At 43.7% G+C, this 21,493-nt stretch overlaps 1 protein-coding gene across 8 annotated transcripts in view; it reads right to left on the bottom strand.

The window, feature by feature from the left end:
* The window catches only part of BOD1 (biorientation of chromosomes in cell division 1), a 57,085-nt gene that overhangs the window by 23,906 nt on the left and 11,686 nt on the right, over positions 1–21,493 (bottom strand). The gene's annotated exons all lie outside the window — the stretch shown is intronic.

Raw genomic sequence — 21,493 nt, 5'->3', positions numbered from 1 at the left:
ACTGAGCCGAGAAATTAGTCGGCGCATGCGCCTCTCGTGGCAATGACCAAGCGCAACGTCTAACTCCAATGCAACTCATTAGAACATCACTATAACGGGTGATGATTACTGAACGACTAAACACGATTTCTGCAGAAATCGTGCTGTCAACTTAATTAGCACTAAAGCGCCATTGTAGCCATGACTTTACAATCCAAAAACCTGCTGACAGGTCTTTTAAGTTTAAAAAAAAAAAAAAAAGATGGACAACCACATGCCCGAGGTTTCCATGTGGAACATTCTGCACTCAATTCCCATCCAACTCAGGACCATGGTGTCCATTCACATTAGATGAATGTCGACCAAACGCAGATTTTGGCAGGATCGGCCGACCAGTTTATGTGAGGCACATTTTAGGGGGGAAAGCTTGGGCATCTTGATTTTCAACATGCCTCAATCCTTTGTGGTCAAGGGGTGTCTGGCAAGAACTTACTAAACATTGAAAATAAGTACTCAAGGCCAAAAAAGGGTAATAAGCCAACTCAAAAGATGGGGGGTTAGTGGTATTGGAAACTTATAACTTAGTAGAATAGTCCATAAGGTCTCCTACAGACCTGTTATCTGATAAATGCTGCCCGAACCGTGAATCAGACACTGGCTGCTGGGGAAGGCGCGTCTCAGATGACTAGTCCAAGAGGTAGGTCTTCTTCCCGCCCCCGGTTCCCTACACTGGAAGGTCTCTCTCTATATACACACACACACACACACACACACACACACACACAGAGGAAAGGTCCTGTTGGTAATGAAGAGCAGATTGGGGAGAAGCTCTCCAAGTGCTTCCATACATCATAAAGCGATTCCCAATCGAGGTGATCGAACAAGACCATGGTCAGTCAGCGCCCCACCGGTGCCACAACCACAGGACGAGGGAGTATGAAACGTCACCTCAAAAGATCGCACGGAGAAGCCGAGACAGTCTAACACTTAGAGCAGCTTGTTACAATATCCAGCTTCTGCCGTGATCCTCTTATCTCCAACTTAGGGATCTAGCCTAATGAGCGGCCCTTGATCCAAGCTTTTACTACACGAAATTCTGCAAGGCGAAGAACAAAAGTATATATAATAGTGTATACAAGGTCTAAGAATCACATCACGCGAAAAGGCAAACAGCACATCGCCTGATCGACCGGAGAACCTGGTCTACCGCCACCATCTATCACTTCCAAACTTCACCAAGCAGGAAGACAGAAGTGAAGGGTCAGGGATATGTTGTCGGTCATCCTCATACATCCCCCTCCAGATAAATGTGAAACTGCTATTATGGGAAAAAAAATGTGAATGCAAAACATCCAAAACCTTATTTGTAATGAAGATCTGAATGATAATTTTTTTCCACTGCATGAAAGAAAAAACACAAATGAGAAAAGTGCAAACTGATCTCCGCCATGGGGGTCATGTAGATCAAATATTGTGACATCCATATTGATTCTATTTCTTCATTCACAATATAGTAAAATGGTTTTATTCGCTTTCGCATCCGTTTTTAAATTTTTCAGTATTGATACCGTTTTTGTCCCATATTTGTCAATAGGTTAAAAAGGTTAAGTTGAAAATCATTCCTACAATTGGATTTTATTAAAAAAAAAAAAAAAATAATTGTGCACAGACTTGCTTTTCTAGGCTTTCTGTGATGATAGATCGGCTAAGAACTCAAAAAGACATAACATTTAACTCTCCTATTGGCCCATCAGAAGCTCACTGACAGATACTCCGTTAACCCATTCTGCATCCAGCAATAGACAGTGCAACACAGAGGCGATAGAAGGCAGACCGCAAAGGTTGTAACGGGAACTTATTAGCAAGTTTTTGTACCATAAGCACATCTGTGTTAGGTTACTGTTTGTTTCTAAGCCCATAGTAAACAAAAAAACAAAAAAAACAAACAGGCAGATCGCTGCTAACAGAGATGAGCAACCCTGAACCGTAAAGTTCGTTGTTCATAACAGAGGGGGTAAAGGCGAGAGGAGAGAACAGTTTCATCTCGAGAACTGAACTTGGACTAAAGTTCACTCGAACATGAATGTGCACAGGTCCACTCATCCCTACTTGCCAACGACCTTGCCTGTTCCCCCCCATCATTGTCACTGATCACTCCTGCCTGCCATTCAGCTGCTCCACAACAACAGATCAGCTTCTCCTGGGCAGCGTTGTCAACTGGGTGTGACTGCCAACATCATGCTGACTAACTGCTGGCTTCCTGCCGTTAGGCAGCGGGGAGCCGGTTGTCAATCAGCATGATGTCAGCAGTCACACGCGGTTCATCTCGCCAGAGGAAAAAAAGAAGCCGCTACTCATTCGATCTTACGTTAGTGGAAGCAGATGAATCGCCCGCTAATTATCGCTGGTCGCGCGAGACGCTCCAGGACCATTCCTCATCGGCCACTTCCTGCTGGGCTTCCTGTGGCGCCGACGAGCGACGCGTGGACGTCAGGATCGCCGCGTCTGACAGGCAAGTAGCGACCCCCGACTGCTGCTATGACGCTGGTGAGATCTGCCTGTGTGGCAGCTCACTAGCGACCACCTAGCGATGCACCAGCGATCCTGACCGCGTCATATCGTTGTCGGGATTGCTGGTGCATCGCTAGGTGTAACGGTACCCTTAGACCCTGTAGAATGTAAGCCCGAAAGGGCAGGGTCCTCTCTCCCCTCTATATCAGTCTGTGATTGTTAGTTTGTTTACTGTAAGTGATATCTGTAATTTGTATGTAACCCCTTCTCATGTACAGCACCGTGGAATCAATGGTGCTATATAAATAATTATTAATAATTAAAATGTCTTGGATAAACCCTTTAAGTTCTAATGATGCAGCAGGTTCAGGATTATGCAAATATGCATGCGCCGCCCCCTCTGAGAAGCTGATCTGTGTGGGGAGTGACAGTGCGGGTTTCAAACGCGGAAGGCAGGTTAATCAGAGAAGAGAGGGGAAAAAAAAAAAAAAGGGAGAGCTCTGTGTGTAGGGCCAAGCCTTCTGCACTTGCACCTTAGGCTACTTTCACACTAGCGTCGTGCGACGGCCGTCGCCCTGCGTCGGGGCGACATACCGTCGCACGTTGTGAAAGTTGTGCAAAACGGGGGCAGCAGATGCAGTTTTACAACGCATCCGCTGCCCCATTGTAATGTCCGGGGAGCAGGGGGCGGAGTCTCGGCCGCGCATGCGCGGTCGAAAATGGCGGAGACGACGCACGAAAAACGTTACATATAACGTTTGTGTGCGTCGCTGCCGCCAAAACACGACGCATCCGTCGCATGACGGATGCGACGTGTGGCAATGCGTCGCTAATGTAAGTCTATGGAGAAAAAACGCATCCTGCTGGCAACTTTGCAGGATGCGTTTTTTCTTCAAAACGACGCATTGCGACGTGCGTCGCACGACGCTAGTGTGAAAGTAGCCTTACTGCACACATTGGATGGCAGATTATTTTGGAATGAAAGGAAGGATTGCCTTAACCTTAAGATTTAACCTAAATTAGAGCGATCTAACAGATATATTTGGTTTATGGTACAAAAACGTTGCTGACAGGTTCCCTTTAATCAAACCCAAAAATAATTTTTAGACAAAAATTATCCCCAAAAGGTGTGCACATTCTGTGCGTGCATAGATGACATATACGCATTTATTGAATTTTTAATCACCTGTATATCAGCATCGCAAAACAACGTAAAACAGTTAATTAATGTGATAAATATTAAAGTAACACAGATAAAACAAAAAGACAACTCCAATATTTAGATGATTCATCCATATTCTCACACATCTGAAAGATCGCTAACTAGGTAAACTGCAGGTTAATTTCTACATATATTTTCTTACACTCATCCCTGTCAATTACCCAAAGAGTCACTTTCCTTCAAACTCACCATCTGATCAGATGATTGATTGTTTCATATCATTAATATTCATAAAAGATGAGAGAAAAGTACAAACTATCTGGTATTATGGAACCAAACATTACAATTGGAAATGGACGACCGCTCAGTGTCCGATATCACTAAAGATTTTCCAGCATCTCCTTAGGCTTGTTCACATGGGGCATTTTTGCAGTGGTTTTTTTTTCTGCAATAAAAACAGGTGATGGCAGGAAAAAAAACCTCTTCCTATATGCCGCATATTTGTTACTTGCGATTTTTTTCCCCCATTCACATGAATGGTTGAATAACACTGCAGATTTGAAAAAAAAAAAAAAATGCAAGGAAAAAAAAACTGCAACATGTGAATGACATTTTGGGAAACACATTCATTATGCGGAGACTAAAAATCTGCATTTTTTGAGCATAAAAAACCTACAGAAAAAAATATGCATTACTGAACATGTGAACAAGCCTTTAAGGTGCGTGCAAATGTTAAGTATTTGCAGGTTTAATGGAAAACCAAAAATCAGGGAAATTGCTGTGTAAAATAAGAGAATTTTTATGTTTGTTTGTGTAAGAAATGCTGCAGAAAACGCTGAAAAAAAATTGACGTACTTCAGGTTTGGGGGGGAAATGCTTTGATGGTTCAAATCTGCAAGGAAGAAAAAATAAGCTGCAGATTTCAGAAATCACATTCATTTTGCTGGCACTGTAAAGTAGAGTTTACCTTTCAAAACCACGTGGCAAAAACGCAATATGTGAATAACCGCAGAGATTTTTTTTGCTGAGTTATCGTAGAAACACTCGTGGCCATGTTCACACTTTGCATAAAATAAAGCTGCAAAAACAAATTAAAAGCTGTGCTTTACAGTACCAGCTAAAAGGTATAAAGGTACTGTCACACTTAGCGATGTACCAGCGATCCCGACCAGCGATATGACGCGGTCAGGATCGCTGGTACATCACTAAGTGGTCACTAGTGAGCGGCCACACAGGCAGATCTCACCAGCGACATCGCTGGGGACGGGGGTCGCTACTTACCTGTCAGATGAGGCGATCCTGCGTCCTCCCGGCTCCACACTCGTCTCTCCACAGGAAGCTGACGACGAGAAACAGCCCAGGATGTTCTCGCGCGGTCAGCGATAACCAGCGGGGGAGCGGTCGGAGGCAAGTATCACACACAGCGATATCGCTATAACGTCACAAGTTATAGAGATATTGCTAGCGATATCGCTTAGTGTGACAGGCCCTTAAGACTTCAGAAATCTCATGCGCACATTAGAGGGCAGGGAGGAGTGTGAGCATAGGACTTGACATCAGCTGAGGGCTAAGAAACCGTTGGTCATGGGGGGCGGAGTTACAGGGAACCGGGAAAGCTATAAATTTGACAGGAGGGTTCCAGAAGATTCCAGTCCCCAGGGGGAGCTCAAATGACGAGGGAAACTGTGACAGTTCGTGCACTGTGAGGAAAACCCAACCAGGTGGACTGAGGAGAAAGGAAGTCAGGGGGGTGGTCCTGACATGAAGTACCGCAGTATAGACGAGGCCCCGGGGAAACATATACCGAGTTGAAGACGATACCTGACCAGAAAATTACTGTTGGTGTACGGGCCTAAGGCGGCCACAGTGACCGAGCTGACATGGTCGTGAAGAGAAAAAGGCCGGTACATGCATTTACGTCCCTGGTGATAAGTACAGTGTGTAACGGGGCCTGGACACGGAGGGCCGTGAAGAGAATTTGCGGTGTATCTTGAGGGCTGTCAGTCGGACGGTGGGAAATAAACTTGGACCTGTTGCACCCGAAATCTGCCTCCATCTTTTGTCTGTGCATCACTGCGTGGTATACAGAGGGACCCCCCCCCCCAGCCCGACATACCGACCCATTTTTGCTAAAAAACTAATTTTTATGAAACATCTACTGTACACACAACGAACATAGTCCAAAGCAAAACCTGCTTTTTGTAAGCATCTTTACTGTGAAGAAAATACTGCAGGTTTTTCCTGTAGAAAAAAAAAAAAAAAAAGCAGCAAAAAAAATTGTGAACATAGTCCAAATCTACAAATCAAATCTTTGTTGTTTTCACTCCTAACAATCTCCTAGATAATGCAATCCTTTCCTTCATGAATGCAGAAATATTATCCAAGAAAAAGCACGCGACGACAGATGTCGCAGAATTACAATAACTCCAAAATTTGACGTCATTTTTTCAAGATCTACATAACTTAGACACAACAGACTTTCAACGGCACAACAAATCTACACAAGTTTATGAAGTCTTACTGGCACTACAACTCCGCTATGTTGCTGGAGATCGCTTTTACCTGCTAAATTTCCAAGGTTTAAGTTGAACATTTCGTTATCTTTCTGCTGCGCAAAACATCTAGGATCCACCGGCCGGTAAAAGGAGCGTCATGCTGCTGACAGACTGTCAGTACGGTGTCCCGGAAGACCGCGGCCAGGAGATCTAACTCCCCACCTGCACTGGTGACCACACGTCACATGGTCTCCACCCGTATGGCCAGAAGTAACACGGCTTTCAAGACAGGCACTTAATCCCATCAGCCATCCTTCATACAGTAATCAACAATGCCGCCACGTGACTAAAGCTTTCCTGGGAAGCAACCGCAGAAGCCCTTTACGTTGTCTGTCGCCAAAGACTGGCTCGGATTAGGTGCAGCTATAGTATTATGTTGTAACCCATGAAGAAACAGCCTGCGCCCATGACTGAGGAGAAAGTCCTCTCCCGAATCTGACGCTGCAGCATTAAAGAACATAGCCTAAGGGAACGTGCGGACGATCAGTAAAGGTTGCGGGGTTGGATGCTGCGTCCAGATGTTACAGCATAGTGGATGGGTCTTCAAGAAGTCCACCGACGCCTGAGGAGACGGCCACGCGGCGCATCTTTCCAGACAGCAGCAAGTCAATTTCTCTTGTGGAGACGAGAGTTTCCGCAAGAGAAATTTCATCTATTGGATGCAGTGAATCCGCACGGTTCAGTGATCACATGTGGACTCACCTGCGTTCAATAGACGGCAGCGCTTAGGACACAGTGAACACGTGATGCGTAAAGCGCTGCCACTGCTTCCGGATCCAGCGCAGCCGGCCTTCAGATTTTTTTTTTTTTTGGCGGAGATTCTTAAGATAAGTGGAACAAAACATCTTCGATGTATAAAAAAAAAAATAAAAAAAAAAAAAAACTATTCTGATGGGGGAGGTTTATGCTATATGAGCCTATAAGTGGCTACCTAGTAGTGTTGTCAGTTGCGGTCTGCCATTGCTTTTGCTAGGTAGTGTACAATATATATATAAAATATATATTGGGAATTTATATAAAAAATTATATATATATTATATATATATTATATATATATATATATATATATATATATATATATATATATATATATATATATATATATATATATATATATATATATATATATATATATCCCCGGTCAATTCCTTATTATTACCCCAACAGATTAAGGCTGGGTTCACACATAGCGGAACTCTCGCGGAAATTACCGCGAGAATTCCAGGAATTCCATTCCGAGGGAAAATTGCATTTAAAATTCCCGCGATTTTCCCGCGGAAAAACTAGCATTTTGCAAGCGTAATTAGCTTGCAGAATTGCTAGCGTTTTCCAAGCGATCTGGAGCATCGCTTGGAGAACTGATTGACAGGTTGGTCACACTCGTCAAGCATAATATTTGACGAGTGTGACCAACTTTTTACTATTGAGGCCGCTTATGCGGCCTCAATAGTAAAAGATAGAATGTAAAAAATATATAAATAAATAAATATATATATATATATATATATATATATATATATATATATATATATATATATATATATATATATATATATATATATATATATATATATATTTGTTATTCTCACCTTCCGACATCCCGCGCAGCCCTCCAGCCTCTCTCCACACTCCCGGTCCCAGTAATCCTTTGCGACAATTACTGCGATGACGTCTGTTCTCGCGGGATCGCAACGTCGCGTGAATGACCGCGATACTTCGCAATCCTGCGAGAACGGACGTCATCGCTCGCAAAGGCTTACTGGGACCGGGAGCGTGGAGAGAGGCAGGAAGGCTGCGCGGGATGTCGGAAGGTGAGAATAACAATATTTTTTATTTTAAATTCTATTTTTTACAGGGATATGGTACCCAAAGCCCGGAGGACAGTCTCCTCTCCTCCGGACCGTGGGTACCATCCGCAAATGTTCTGCTTACTTTTCGCATGGTGTGCACAGCCACATGCGGAAAGCGGAACAATGCATTCCTATGGGTGCGGGATCGCCGCGAAATTAATGAGCAATGCATGCTGCGTTTTTTACCGCGAAGCGATTCCGCCGCGGTAAAAACCGCAGCATTAGCACAGCATTGTGGAATCCCATAGGAATGCATGGGATGCTTATTTTTCGCGGTAACGTGAAAAAAACGCCACGTGTGAACTCCGTCTAAAGCTTGAGGTAGATAACTACTGAGGACTGGGAAAGCATCTATAAGAAATCAGAGGGACATCCTGCTGCTGATTTATGTGGCACATAACCAGTACAATAACTCCCCTCAGCACCTGCCAGACCAGTCCCCGTTGGTGCCGCATTAACAGAATTTCTACATGCAAATATGCTAGACAGTCAAATGAACAGACGAGGAGACTGCACTGAGGGGAGAAAAAAAAAAAAAAAAACACTTTTTGCAGCCATGTTGAGTAAATGAGGGTCTATGACTATGTTCACACATGCAATGGTGGCCTGCACAGACACTGTACGTGTTCACAAGGAGCCTAGGACAGAACGCCCGGGAGGAAGTGAATTACTCTACTGCAGCGACCGGCAGATTGAGTAAGCCAGGAAGTGACGCCAATGACCACGACGTATGGCGAAATATAGGAAAATGTATATTATGCTCTGCTCACACCATGAACCAATGTACTCACTGAGTATAGGCCTAATGAATGCAAACACCCCCCACAGAGTTATACAAGTCGCCCACTGACCTCTAATATTGAAAAAAAATGTATACTGCCACCCACTGTGGCTCAACCATAACTCCACAGCGGCACGCTCACCATCTTGGGGTCATATTTAACATAGAACTTTTCTTTCGGCCACGTTCACACGTTCAGTATTTGGCAGGGCTGTGGAGTCGGAGCTCATTTTGGTGGAGTCGGAGTCGGTATAAAATGGACCGACTCCTAAAATATATAATAAATTGGGTCCAGTAGTTCAATGCGGAATGTGCTGAATATTTTTTCATAGGAATCTGGGAAAGTTATGAAATGTCCTATAAATGGCTGTTCTATTCCTGATCTAAGGCTACATTCACACACAGCGTTTTTGCTGCATTTTTTGAGGATACGTTTTTCAGCTGCAAAAGCCGATCAGCTTTTTAAAAAAACCGCATCACCTGAAAGGTTTTTGAGCTCATAGATGTTTTCAATAGCAAAAGCAGATTAGAAAAACGCCACACAAACTGACATGCTCATTCAGCCAAAAAACGGATCCTCACAAAACAATGTGTCTGAATGTCATATCTTGAAACCCATTGACTTTGCTGGGATGCCCAGAGTCACTGCATTTTACTGTAAAAAACAGATCCGCAAAAAGGCAGTGTGTGAATCATGGCCGTAGCCAGTGAGGAGCAGGGGGGCAGCTGCCCCCCCCCCCCTAGAAGCAGGGGCACGCACCTATCAAAACTCACTTGTATGCAGCAGTGCTCCCGTCCTGCACCGGCTCCAGACTGCAGGGGGCAATCTCCCCTCCTCTATACTGTCTTCTGCAGTCTTCACCAGAGAAAGGAGGGGGAGGGGTGCCTGCCCTGCACAGGATCCGATTCCTGGGCCCCGAGCTGGAGCAAGGTGTGCACACGCTGCAGCTGGCAATAAGAGATAGTCTGCAAGAGGGATGTGGCGCCCCTGAGGCTCAGTCGCCACAGAGGTACTGCACCTCCTCCTCAGGTGTGGTGCCCCACCATCCAGGTAAGTTGGAGGCTCATGACCACGCTCCAACACCTGCATCCCACACAACACAGTAGTTCAGCAATGCCACACTGCGGCTCCCTGCTTGGAGTGTAGCAGAGGACCTTTGGTGGCTCCCTGCTTGGAACAGTGGGAGGCGGGTGGAGTTAGGCTATGTGCACACGCTGCGGTTTTTGCTGCGGTTCCGCTGCGGTTTTGGCCCTGCGGAACCGCAGCAGTTCCGCAGACATGGTACTTTACCATGTTAGCCTATGGGTTTTCAAAACCGCAGTGCTCACGCTGCGTTTTTTTCCGCGCGGTTTTGCTGCGGTTTTTTTTCCCGCAGCATGTCAATTATTTCTGCGGATTCTGCTGCGGTTTCACACCTTTAACATAGTAGAGGTGTGAAACCGCAGGGCAAAACCGCAGGCTAAACCGCAGCAAAACCGCAGGTCACTTTACCTGCGTTTCCGCGCGGAAAAAAACGCAGCGGAATCCGCAACGTGTGCACATAGCCTTAAAATACATAAAAGAGCGGGAAGGTATAGGATTTCAGGTCAGTCAGTCAGTCAGATAGTCACTCAGAGAGTGAAGAGAGAGGATCCCTGAGAGAGGGATGGAGGAAGGAGGTGCTGCAGCTGCCTCAGTGATCTGAGCCAGCTGGCACAGGAAAGGAAAGAAGGAGAAAGACATTGAACAGAAACCTGATCTTCCATAAGAAGGAAAGACAAGTACAGAACGTAGAAGTAAAAGGGAACAGAGGACGTGGGTTAGGAGAGAACCCTGCCTAGAAGTTCTAAGAGCAAGGCCGGGGCCCGGTCCCCGAGGTTGTATGGACACTAATGGTTCTGCAGCGGACACCGATTGAGTAGTGGGCTGTAAATGCACTACTCCCATCTAAGACTTGGGGCACAACAGCAACATTGATAGTGAGCCGGGATCCAGGAGTAAGGAGTCCCCGAAGCAGGCTACAGCTGTCTGCCGTACAAGTAGAGTTCTTGGGAGCATCTGTTAGGAGGCACTCCAGTGTAACTCAGAACTGGGAGTACTTCACACCTAAAGGCGCTATAAGAGGAGACGTTCAGAAAGGCACACGTTGGCGGAGTGTTGGAATGGAGCATTCCATCTGGCCTGGAGGTTGATTAAGTCCCGGACCCAGAGGACACAGCACGGAGGCAGGCACCGGTGTGTACTACAGACTGAGTAAAGCTTTGGAACTACAAGCCCTGGTGTCCTCCATTCATTCCTGCGCCAACACCCCTGGTACCGCTACATCTGGGTACCAGCTTCTACCCCTACATCTACATTGCCCTGGGGCCGCAGCTCCACCTGTGGGGAGTTTCACCATCTTGGCTGCAACACACCAACAGCCCCAGAGGATCTGCATGCTGCGTCGGCCTAACATCTCGCTTGCCGAACACCACAGGTGGCGTCACAAACTATTAATTTAACTACATTCCAGCATTATTGAATTCCCCGTTTGCCATGGTGCCCCAGGGCCACGGGCCGGGTCACAGCTTCCGTGACAACTCCCATTGAGATCAACGGGCCCGGTACCAAGTACCCCACTAGCCCTGGCGGGGGCTCCAGAGACATGCTGGAAATCTGATTGGAAAAGTGAGGAAATTGGTTATTGCTGCCAGAACCCCTAAAATTGATTCCATCTTGAAGAGACATGCTGGGAAAGGGGCAATTGTCGATCAAGCCACTCGGTGGGGCAGCACTTATTTAATGATTGAGCGATTGCTTGAACTAAAACCGTTTCTTATAGATATGGCGAACCCTCAGGTTACCCTAAATGAAGGTCAATGGACACAGGTCGCTGAATTGAAGGAACTGCTTAATCACCCATTTACCGTGACTAAAAAATTACAAGCTGAGGATTTAACTCCTGGCATTTTCATAAGAGAGTGGAAGAACTTGCTATTTTGCCTGTCCCAAAGAGGAGGTTTAATCGCAGATGGCATTTCTGCTTCAGTGAAACGGAGAGAGACACAGCTATTGTAAAATAAAAATTTTCTGGCAGCTGTTTATGTGGACCCAAGTCATCGTATACTGCTTGATGATCAACAGCTTACTAAAGTAAAAGAAGCTCTGACTGAGGTAGCAGTTGGGATGAGTGGCATAATGGAGGACTGCCAGGCGCAAGCGGACTCGGGTCCTGCCAGTGATACTGCTTGCCATATCTTCATCCTCATCAGATGAAGAGTTTGACTTTGACAAGTATTTGGATGACATGGAGCAGGCAAAGCGTTGCCGCAAGGAAAAAGATTTCACTCCGTCTCCTATAGCAAGCAGATTGACCATATTTCAGCAAAATGTTTCACTTGCTCTCAAAGAAAAAGAATTCAACTGTTCATCAAAACTGTTAAGGAGGCAATTCCTTTATACCCGGAAGTTGTTAGAGATGTTGGCCATGTGGTTACGGCTTTGCCTCCAACCCAAGTTAGCGTAGAGATGTTGTTCTCTAGCCTAATACTATTAGGTCAGATTTGAGGTCATCTATGAAGGAGGATCTGATGGAGGCAATTCTATTTCTTAGAACAAATTCATAGACTGCACAAATGTTATTTAGTATGTTTTTGTTGAAAACTGTTTTTTGCCACTTACATAGCTTATTACATAGTGTTATATATACACACACACAGTGTGTGTATATATATATATATATATATATATATATATATATATATATATATATATATATATATATATATATATATATATATATATATACACACACACACTCACTGGCCACTTTATTAGGTACACCATGCTAGTAACGGGTTGGACCCCCTTTTGCCTTCAGAACTGCCTCAATTCTTCGTGGCAGAGATTCAACAAGGTGCTGGAAGCATTCCTCAGAGATTTTGGACCATATTGACATGATGGCATCACACAGTTGGCGCAGATTTGTCGGCTGCACATCCCTGATGCGAATCTCCCGTTCCACCACATCCCAAAGATGCTCTATTGGATTGAGATCTGGTGACTGAGGAGGCCATTTGAGTACAGTGAACTCATTGTCATGTTCAAGAAACCAATCTGAGATGAATCGAGCTTTATGACATGGCGCATTATCCTGCTGAAAGTAGCCATCAGATGCCTGTTCTTAGCTGAGAGGAGTGGTACCCAGTGTGGTCTTCTGCTGCTGTAGCCCATCTGCCTCAAAGTTCGACGCACTGTGCGTTCAGAGATGCTCTTCTGCCTACCTTAAATCATAGAATCGTAGAGTTGGAAGGGACCTCCTGGGCCATCTGGTCCAACCCCCTGCTCAAAGCAGGATTCGCTAAATCATCCCAGTCAGATGTCTGTCCAGCCTCTGTTTGAAGACTTCCATTGAAGGAGAACTCACCACTTCTCGTGGCAGCCTGTTCCACTCATTGATCACTAACTGTCAAAAAGTTTTTTCTAATATCTAATCTGTGTCTCCTCCCATTCAGTTTCATCCCATTGCTTCTAGTCTTTCCTTGTGCAAATGAGAATAAAGTTGATCCTTCTACAATGTGACAGCCCTTTAGATATTTGTAGACAGCTATTAAGTCTCCTCTCAGTCTTCTCTTTTGCAAACTAAACATTCCCAAATCCTGCAACCTTTCCTCATAAGACAGGGTTTGCAGACCGGTCACCATTCTGGTCGCTCTTTTCTGAACTTGCTCCAGTTTGTTGATGTCTTTTTTAAAATGTGGTGCCCAAAACTGGACACAATATTCCAGATGAGGTCTGACCAAAGAGGAGTAGAGGGAAATAATGACTTCACGTGATCTAGACTGTATGCTTCTGTTAATACATCCTAGAATTGCATTTGCCTTTTTTGCTGCTGCATCACACTGTTGACTCATATTCAGTCTGTGATCTATTAGTATACCCAAGTCTTTTTCACATGTGCTGTCACTTAGCCCTATTCCTCCCATTCTATATATGCTTTTTCCATTTTTATTGCCCAGATGTAGTACTTTGCATTTCTCCCTGTTAAAAACCATTCTGTTAGTTGCTGCCCACTTCTCCAGTTTATTTAAATCTTTTTGAATCCTCTCTCTCTCTTCTCTAGTCTTGGTTGTAACGGGTGGCAATTTGAGTCACTGTTGCCCTTCTATCAGCTCGAACCAGTCTGCCCATTCTCCTCTGACCTCTGGCATCAACAAGGCATTTCCGGCCACAGAACTGCCGCTCACTGGATTTTTTTTCTTTTTCGGACCATTCTCTGTAAACCCTAGAGATGGTTGTGCGTGAAAATCCCAGTAGATCAGCAGTTTCTGAAATACTCAGACCAGCCCTTCTGGCACCAACAATCATGCCACGTTCAAAGGCACTCAAATCACCTTTCTTCCCCATACTGATGCTCGGTTTGAACTGCAGGAGATTGTCTTGACCATGTCTACATGCCTAAATGCACTGAGTTGCCGCCATGTGATTGGCTGATTAGAAATTAAGTCTTAACACACAGTTGGACAGGTGTACCTAATAAAGTGGCCAGTGATTGTATATATATATATATAAAAAAAAAAAAAAAAAAAAAAAAAAAAAAAAAAATCGATATTACATAGTGTATTACATATTTACAATTTATTAGTTTTTTTGTGTTCAAAAGTTGTATTCCAATAAATATATATGTTCTATCTAAATATCTTGATTATTGTATCATAGAAATGATTAAATGTCTGATGTTCACATTGTACTACAATACATTTTTCACTTAAATATAAGCAATATATGTGGGAGTCGGAGTCTGTGTAAGGGAAATTGAGGAGTCGGAGGTTTGGCTTACCGACTCCACAGCCCTGGTATTTGGTCAGTATTTTACCTCAGTATTTGTAAGCCAAAACCAGGAGTGGGTGATTAAGAGAAACACGTCACCACTTCTGTATTTATCACCCACTCCTGGTTTTGGCTTACAAATACTGAGGTAAAAGACTGACCAAATACTGAACGTGTGAACGTGGCCTCACCACCTATATCCCATTGCTCACTCGCTTGTGTCACCTGCATGTTAAAAACATCTCCAGAATACGACCTTTTGTCACTTTTGACTTCGTATTCATTCTTGTCTGGACTACTGCAACTTTATTCTGATCGGTCTCCCTCTTAGGCTGGAATCACACTACCGTGTGTGATGTGAGAAACTCGCACGAGTCTCTCGCATCATCATGTATTTCTATGCAGCCACAGCTCCGGTCCCGAGTGCCGGCAGCAGCGCCGGGTATTGTTGCGAGAGACTCGTGCGAGTTTCTCACATCACACACGGTAGTGTGATTCCAGCCTTATTAAGCTTTCTCCTCTCCAATTCATCCTGAATGCAGCAGCCAAGGTCGTATTTCTGTCCAGCAGCTTCACCTAAACCTCCACCATGTTCCAGTCATTACACTAGTTACCCATTCCACACAGAATGCAGCATAATCTCATCTCTCACCTACAAAGCTCTCCACAGATCAGCACCGCTCCACATCTCCTCCCTCATCTCTATCGCCCTCCATGTTCTCTCCATTCTGCAAACGATAAAAGACTAACATCCTCCATAATCCGAACCTCACACCTCCGTCTCCAAGACTTCTCTTGTGCTGCCCCAGTTTTCTGGAATGCACTACCCCAGACAATACAACTAATACTTGGAACCCATAGTTTTAAACATTGTTTCAAAACATCTTTCAGACAGACCCATCACTTCAGTTCACCATCCTCTCTCTCCCGTTTCCTTTTACTAAATCTACATCAGAATCTGGTCCATCCTATTCCTCTGTCTCCACATTCTCCATGCACTCAATAGCACATGGTAACTGTACTTAGACACACACACACTTTTAGTGTGAACGCAGCCTTGTATCTGAATCATTCATTTCCTACTGAAGAAATTCAATAAAGACTATCATGCAGAAAATACAGGTTAATGTGAAAGTGTACCTTCCATATCAGGGGACCTTTTCAACCCCATCACTGCCACTCGGTAGTAATGCTTGAAGCCCCTTTACAGTCTGACTTGTGAAATTTCCAGCAAAACAGATACAAGACCCATGGTCACATTCTGCATTAATAATATAGTAGACACTTCAAAAGGGGTTGTCCCCTTCTAGATAAGTTTCTTTCTATAAGTTCTGCTAGAGTAGAAAAGAAAAACTGCATTACTTACTTACCCTGCCTGGGTCCAGCACTAAGCCTCGGTCGCTGTTTGTCTGCAGAGTTGACAGCAGTGCAGTCAGTGAGCTTTGCCGATGTAGACAGCACGAGTTGTTGAGCCGAGTGATTGACTGCAGTGCTGCCAAGGCAAACAACAGAGACTGGGGCAGTGGTGGAGACTCAGGACTATAGACTCAGCCCTAGACCAGGGGAGGGTGATAATGCACTTTTTTTTTTTTTTTTTTTTTTTTTTACACACACACAAATGGAGCTTACAGACAAAAAAAAAAAAAACTTTTCTGAAATGGAACAATCCCTTTAAACGTGCCTGTACATTTTTAGTGTTTCCCCAACTGCCGATGGCTCCCACATCCTCGTCTCTAGGGTTCCTTTTTAACAAAAGAGACCCGCTCACATCAGTCAGGCGTCATTACAGAACTATGGCATAAAGTAACAATGTAGAAAACAATAATCGAGACAAGAAAAGAAAAGTAAAGCTGGAGAGGTTGCTATGCGCCATTGTATACTTTGTTCCTGACATAGCAGATACCACGCAGGATGCTGACACATATGTAATAATTGGGTACAGCTCGGGTCATCTACCCAAAGCGCCCATTGTCTGTACTGAGGTCTTACACGTAAGGAATGAGGTTACCAGGCTTCCTGACAATGGGCCACAAAACACAACTTTCATCTACGGAATAGCAAACTTATTTTACCTATAGTGGTAAAATAAGTTTGCTATTGCATAGATGAATAGCAAACTCCATATTGGCGTCTATAAACAGTCAATCTCTAAAACCATTGTGACAAATTGCCGCGGTGGGATGGCTTTTACGCTTTTTGGATCAAAAACACTGTTTACCAAGTACCCTATGTATTTTTATGCACTATTACTATTTACTTATAGCAAGGTATATGCTTATTTTGTTTCTATTTTAGGTTTTGTCTGTGAAATGGCCACGGTATGAACATGCTCCTACAACAACTTATGCTCCGGCTCATTTATTTGGTTTTGCTGTAATTTCTTGCACTTTTTACAACAGCTTGTGGATCCTCTTTTTTGGAGTTAGGCATTTAACTTATATAAGTTCCCATGGGCAGGTGACTGAACAGTCGGACCCGGTTATCCTCTGCCTCCATCTATATTGGGGACGGCTGACACATGGTGAGGTTTAATACTAGAGGGTAGGACCGTCCTGAATCGGTACACCTTGTTGCGGTGGGATGGCTGTTTTTTTTTACTACTCTGGCTTAATAAGAGGATGTCCAGGAGTGGACACTCCATTTAAAAACACTAAAAGTGGTGCAAGGCACCACAATAACCAATAAGGTTTCATTCAACCAAGGGGGCTTAATAAAATGGGCTCGATACATCAGAACAAAACAAGGCCCTAGTGTTCACAAATATTAAGTATCACTCCGACAGTTTTCCATTCCCAATGACAGCATGATTGCCAACGGGTGATGGGCGTTTCTGTACGGCATCGGTTATCCGGATACTTCAGGCAGCTCCTGTACGGCAGTGCCCTTACAGGGACTTACAGGAAGCTATGGGGGGGGGGGGGGGGGAGGTCCTCCCATGAGCGCACAAGCTTTGTAAAGAAACCTCCTCTGCCATCCTGGTAAAAAAAAGCATGGCTTCCGTCAAGTCTAGCATGCCATGAGTTCTGCCTTTGAACAATGTGCCTTCCCTCTGCATGACAACTCTGTGAAAAGTGGGCAAGGTGGAGTTTGGGTTCATTAGGCTTTTGGTGCCCACACATATAAAGCTCCCGTTGGGAACCAGCTAACGTACATATGCCTATGTAATGTGATACATTGCAGCCTTCCTCTTGGCGTATATCCAAGGAGTTCCCCTCCAAGTAGCAAAGACTTCTCCAACGTTCACGCTAAGGTTGTGTTCCCACGTCGCAAAAATGCAGCAGATTTTCTATTGGGCATTTGCGGAAAATCTGCTGCATTTTACAGGACCATATCATTTTAAGAAATTACCTGAAGGGGCGGCGAAACATTAATAATCCAAAGCTGAGGGTTTGAGATCAGCACCAGACCAACTTATGCTGTAAGTGTTCATGCCAATTTTTACCCTCTTCCAAAGCAAAAGGACAAAACCTGAGTCTCCTCCACTATGATATCTACCTACCGCTGCGGGTGTCACTGCAGGACCGCTGCATGTACCCCAATAATCCATCTAGACACCAGCACAATTACCAACAAGGTATAGTTGCATTCTGAATTATCTCAAACACAAAATTAAAGGGGTTGTGCAGAAGCAAAAAAAAAAATATAAATAATATATATAATTTTTTTTGTTATAAGCTGGTGGAGAATGGCAGTGGGGTTAATCTTACAACGCTGGTCTAATGAAGAAAAGCACTTTCAAACAGTTTTTCTAATTGTACAAGTGCATTAAAAACCTTTAGGAATTTTTATGAGGAGAGTCCAACAAATGCGAATTAAACTACCCAATAAACATCCATCGCACATCCTAGAGCAAACAGCGGGGCTGCTCGCTCCGAGAAATGACGAGAGCGGAACCGGTAGCTAATGAAGCTCCTGTCACAAGCAGTGTTTCTCAGTAAGGTGATGTTCACACAGTATGTTTTTAAAGAAGGGGTTTTTTTTTTTAATAATAATAATATATATATACTTTAAAGTGAATCAGCTCTAAAAATCCACATAAGGGGAACGCAACGCGACTTGTTTCCCAGTGTAGTCTACTCCAAACCTTATAGTCAAAAGGCTGCAAAACAGTATAAAAAATAAAAATAAATGTTTCCACAAGTGGATTGCACTTGAAAAAGTTTAGATTTTTCAGCCTACAAAAAAAAAAAAAAAAAAAAAAAAAATTCTACAACTTAAGAGCACAATCCAAAACTAGGACTGAAATCTGCAGAGAAGGATTGGAGGCCATCGTACATTTGACCCGAGTTTTTGCAAATACTAATATCAAACTGATCAAAGCGCTTCCCAAAGCTTAAGGAGTAATCAACCTTTTTTTTATTTTTATTTATTTATTTATTTTTTTTTTTAATAAATCAGTAATGCAAGTAAAAAAACAAGGAACTTTGTAATATATCTTATAAAGGGAAATCCGCTTCTCTTTCCGCCTGGATTGATGATTCTCAATTCATGGGTAACGTCTGTCTTCAGGGAATTCAGATTCTTAAAAGGAATCTGTCACCTCATTTTTGCACTATGAGATGCAGCCACCGCCATCAGGGGCTTATCCATAGAATTCTGTAATGCTGTAGATAAGCCCCCGATGTAACCTGAAAGAGAAGAAAAACGAGTTAGATTATACTCACCCCGGGGCGGTCCGGTCCGATGGGTGTCGCCGTCCAGTCCGGCGCCTCCCATCTTCTAGTGATAACGTCCTCCTCCTTACTTCTCCCTCGGCTCCTGCGCAGGCGTACTTTATCTGCCCTGTTGAGGGCAGAGCAGAGTACTGCAGTGCGCAGGCGCCGGACCTCTCTGACCTTTCCCGGCGCCTGCGCACTGCAGTACTCTGCTCTGCCCTCAACAGGGCAGATAAAGTACGCCTGCGCAGGAGCCGAGGGAGAAGTAAGGAGGAGGTCGTCATCGCTAGAAGATAGGAGGCGCCGGATCGGACCGGACCCCGGGGTGAGTATAATCTAACTAGTTTTTCTTTTCTTTCAGGTTACATCGGAGGCTTATCTACAGCATTACAGAATGCTATAGATAAGCCCCTGATGGCGGTGGCCGCAGCTCATAGCCCAAAAATGAGGTGACAGATTCCCTTTAAGTTGCGGCAGTTACTCTTAAGTCAACATCAACATTTTTCTACCATTAATCTAGACAGCATCAAATTATCTACACTTTAGTCCAAGTCTACCAATCATCATTTAAACATATTAAAAGAGAACTTTTCACAATATTTATTATTTTTAACCTGGCGGAAACGCTGCTGTTCTCTGGAATCCGGTGATGTTTTTCTTTTGCTTCTGAGCCCCTACGTTCCCGACAAATGGCCTCCCGGATCTAAAGCTAGTCTTTTGCTAGTCAAGGGGGCGAGGTCCTGAAGAAAACTCCCACTTCAGGGTCACACCCACTTGGCTAACAAGACTAGATTTATGTACAAGTAAGAGGAGGCCATATCTCAGGATCGGAGAGGCGCAGCAACAAAACAAAAGCATTGCCGGATTCAGGAGAACAGCGGCATTTACACAAGCTAAGAAAAAAATTACATATTTATGACAAGCAGGTGTCAAAAGAGATTAGTGATCAGAAAGGATATATTGTCCATAAACACAACACAAAGAGAAAAAAAAACAAGTTAAAACTCTTCCCAGGTCTAAGAGATAACATAAGAAGCCATTTTTGTTTTTTTACTTAAGCCATGCAAAAGCCGCCATAGGCAATAGTGAGAAGAAAGCAGTCGTGTTACTCTAATCTTACACAACCTTTTTCAGATACGTTCCACATGACATTATGGCGTTATCTGGAGTTGTAGCATTTCTCTAATAACATGAATAGAACTTAGATGTAGTACCACATACAACTTGTGGACAGGGGGTGGCGCTGTGTTTCTCAAAACCTGCACAACCCCATTAAAGGGAGAATTGTGACTCCAATATTATATTACGGAATTGCCATCCACGATGTTCTAACGTCTAAAGCAGCGCTCCATGAATCGCTTTATCTTTCATCCCTTCGCTCTCATTATCGTACACATCAATATAATTACTGATCACTATTGCCGTCCCATTATCACTGACCGCTACTTTTGTTTCTCACTCTATGGGGCGCCACCCGGCATGATATCAGAACATGAGCAGTTTACACGGTAAAGATTGGAACGGGATAAAAGGGAGAACTTTTAAGGACGCGCCTCTTCAACATATCAACAAACATGGCAAAACGTATATATAACATGGATCCGAAAATCAAATGTACGCTCGAAAATGGTATCAGATCCGCAGGCAGGATGTTATAGAGACAGAGGAGGCGATCAGATTTATATAGATTTTGGGGTGAAAAGTTTCAATATAACTTGTATTTTTTGCAGTGAAATCTGTGTTTACATACATAAAGAGTCCAGTGGGCGGACCTATCACTGATTGACAGTCTTCCCCGTATGACTGTGCCTGCAGAAACAGCTGTCATTCACAAGTACGTAGGACTGCCCACTGGACTCTTAAGCACACAAATACTACAGATTTCAAATACTGAGAAAAAATTAAAAAAAAAAAAAAAAAAAATTATATATATATATATATATATATATATATATATATATATATATATATATATATATACACATACACACACATACATACATACACACACACACACTGTGTTCCAAATTATTATGCAAAAAGAGTTTAGGAGTGATAAGTTTAGAATTTTTTTGTTTGTCATCTACACTCATTGCTGGTGATGTGTGTCAGGGCTCTTTATATCACTGAAAGCAATTGCAGATACCTGTGCAAATTAGTTTGGCAGGTGTGTCCAAATAAAGGCAAGACTACTTAAGAAGGCTGTTCCACA

Source organism: Dendrobates tinctorius, unplaced genomic scaffold, assembly GCF_039654945.1.
Source record: "Dendrobates tinctorius isolate UK_male_01 unplaced genomic scaffold, ASM3965494v1 ptg000038l, whole genome shotgun sequence".
Taxonomy (NCBI): Eukaryota; Metazoa; Chordata; class Amphibia; order Anura; family Dendrobatidae; genus Dendrobates; species Dendrobates tinctorius.
This window is presented reverse-complemented; position numbering and strand designations above follow the sequence as displayed.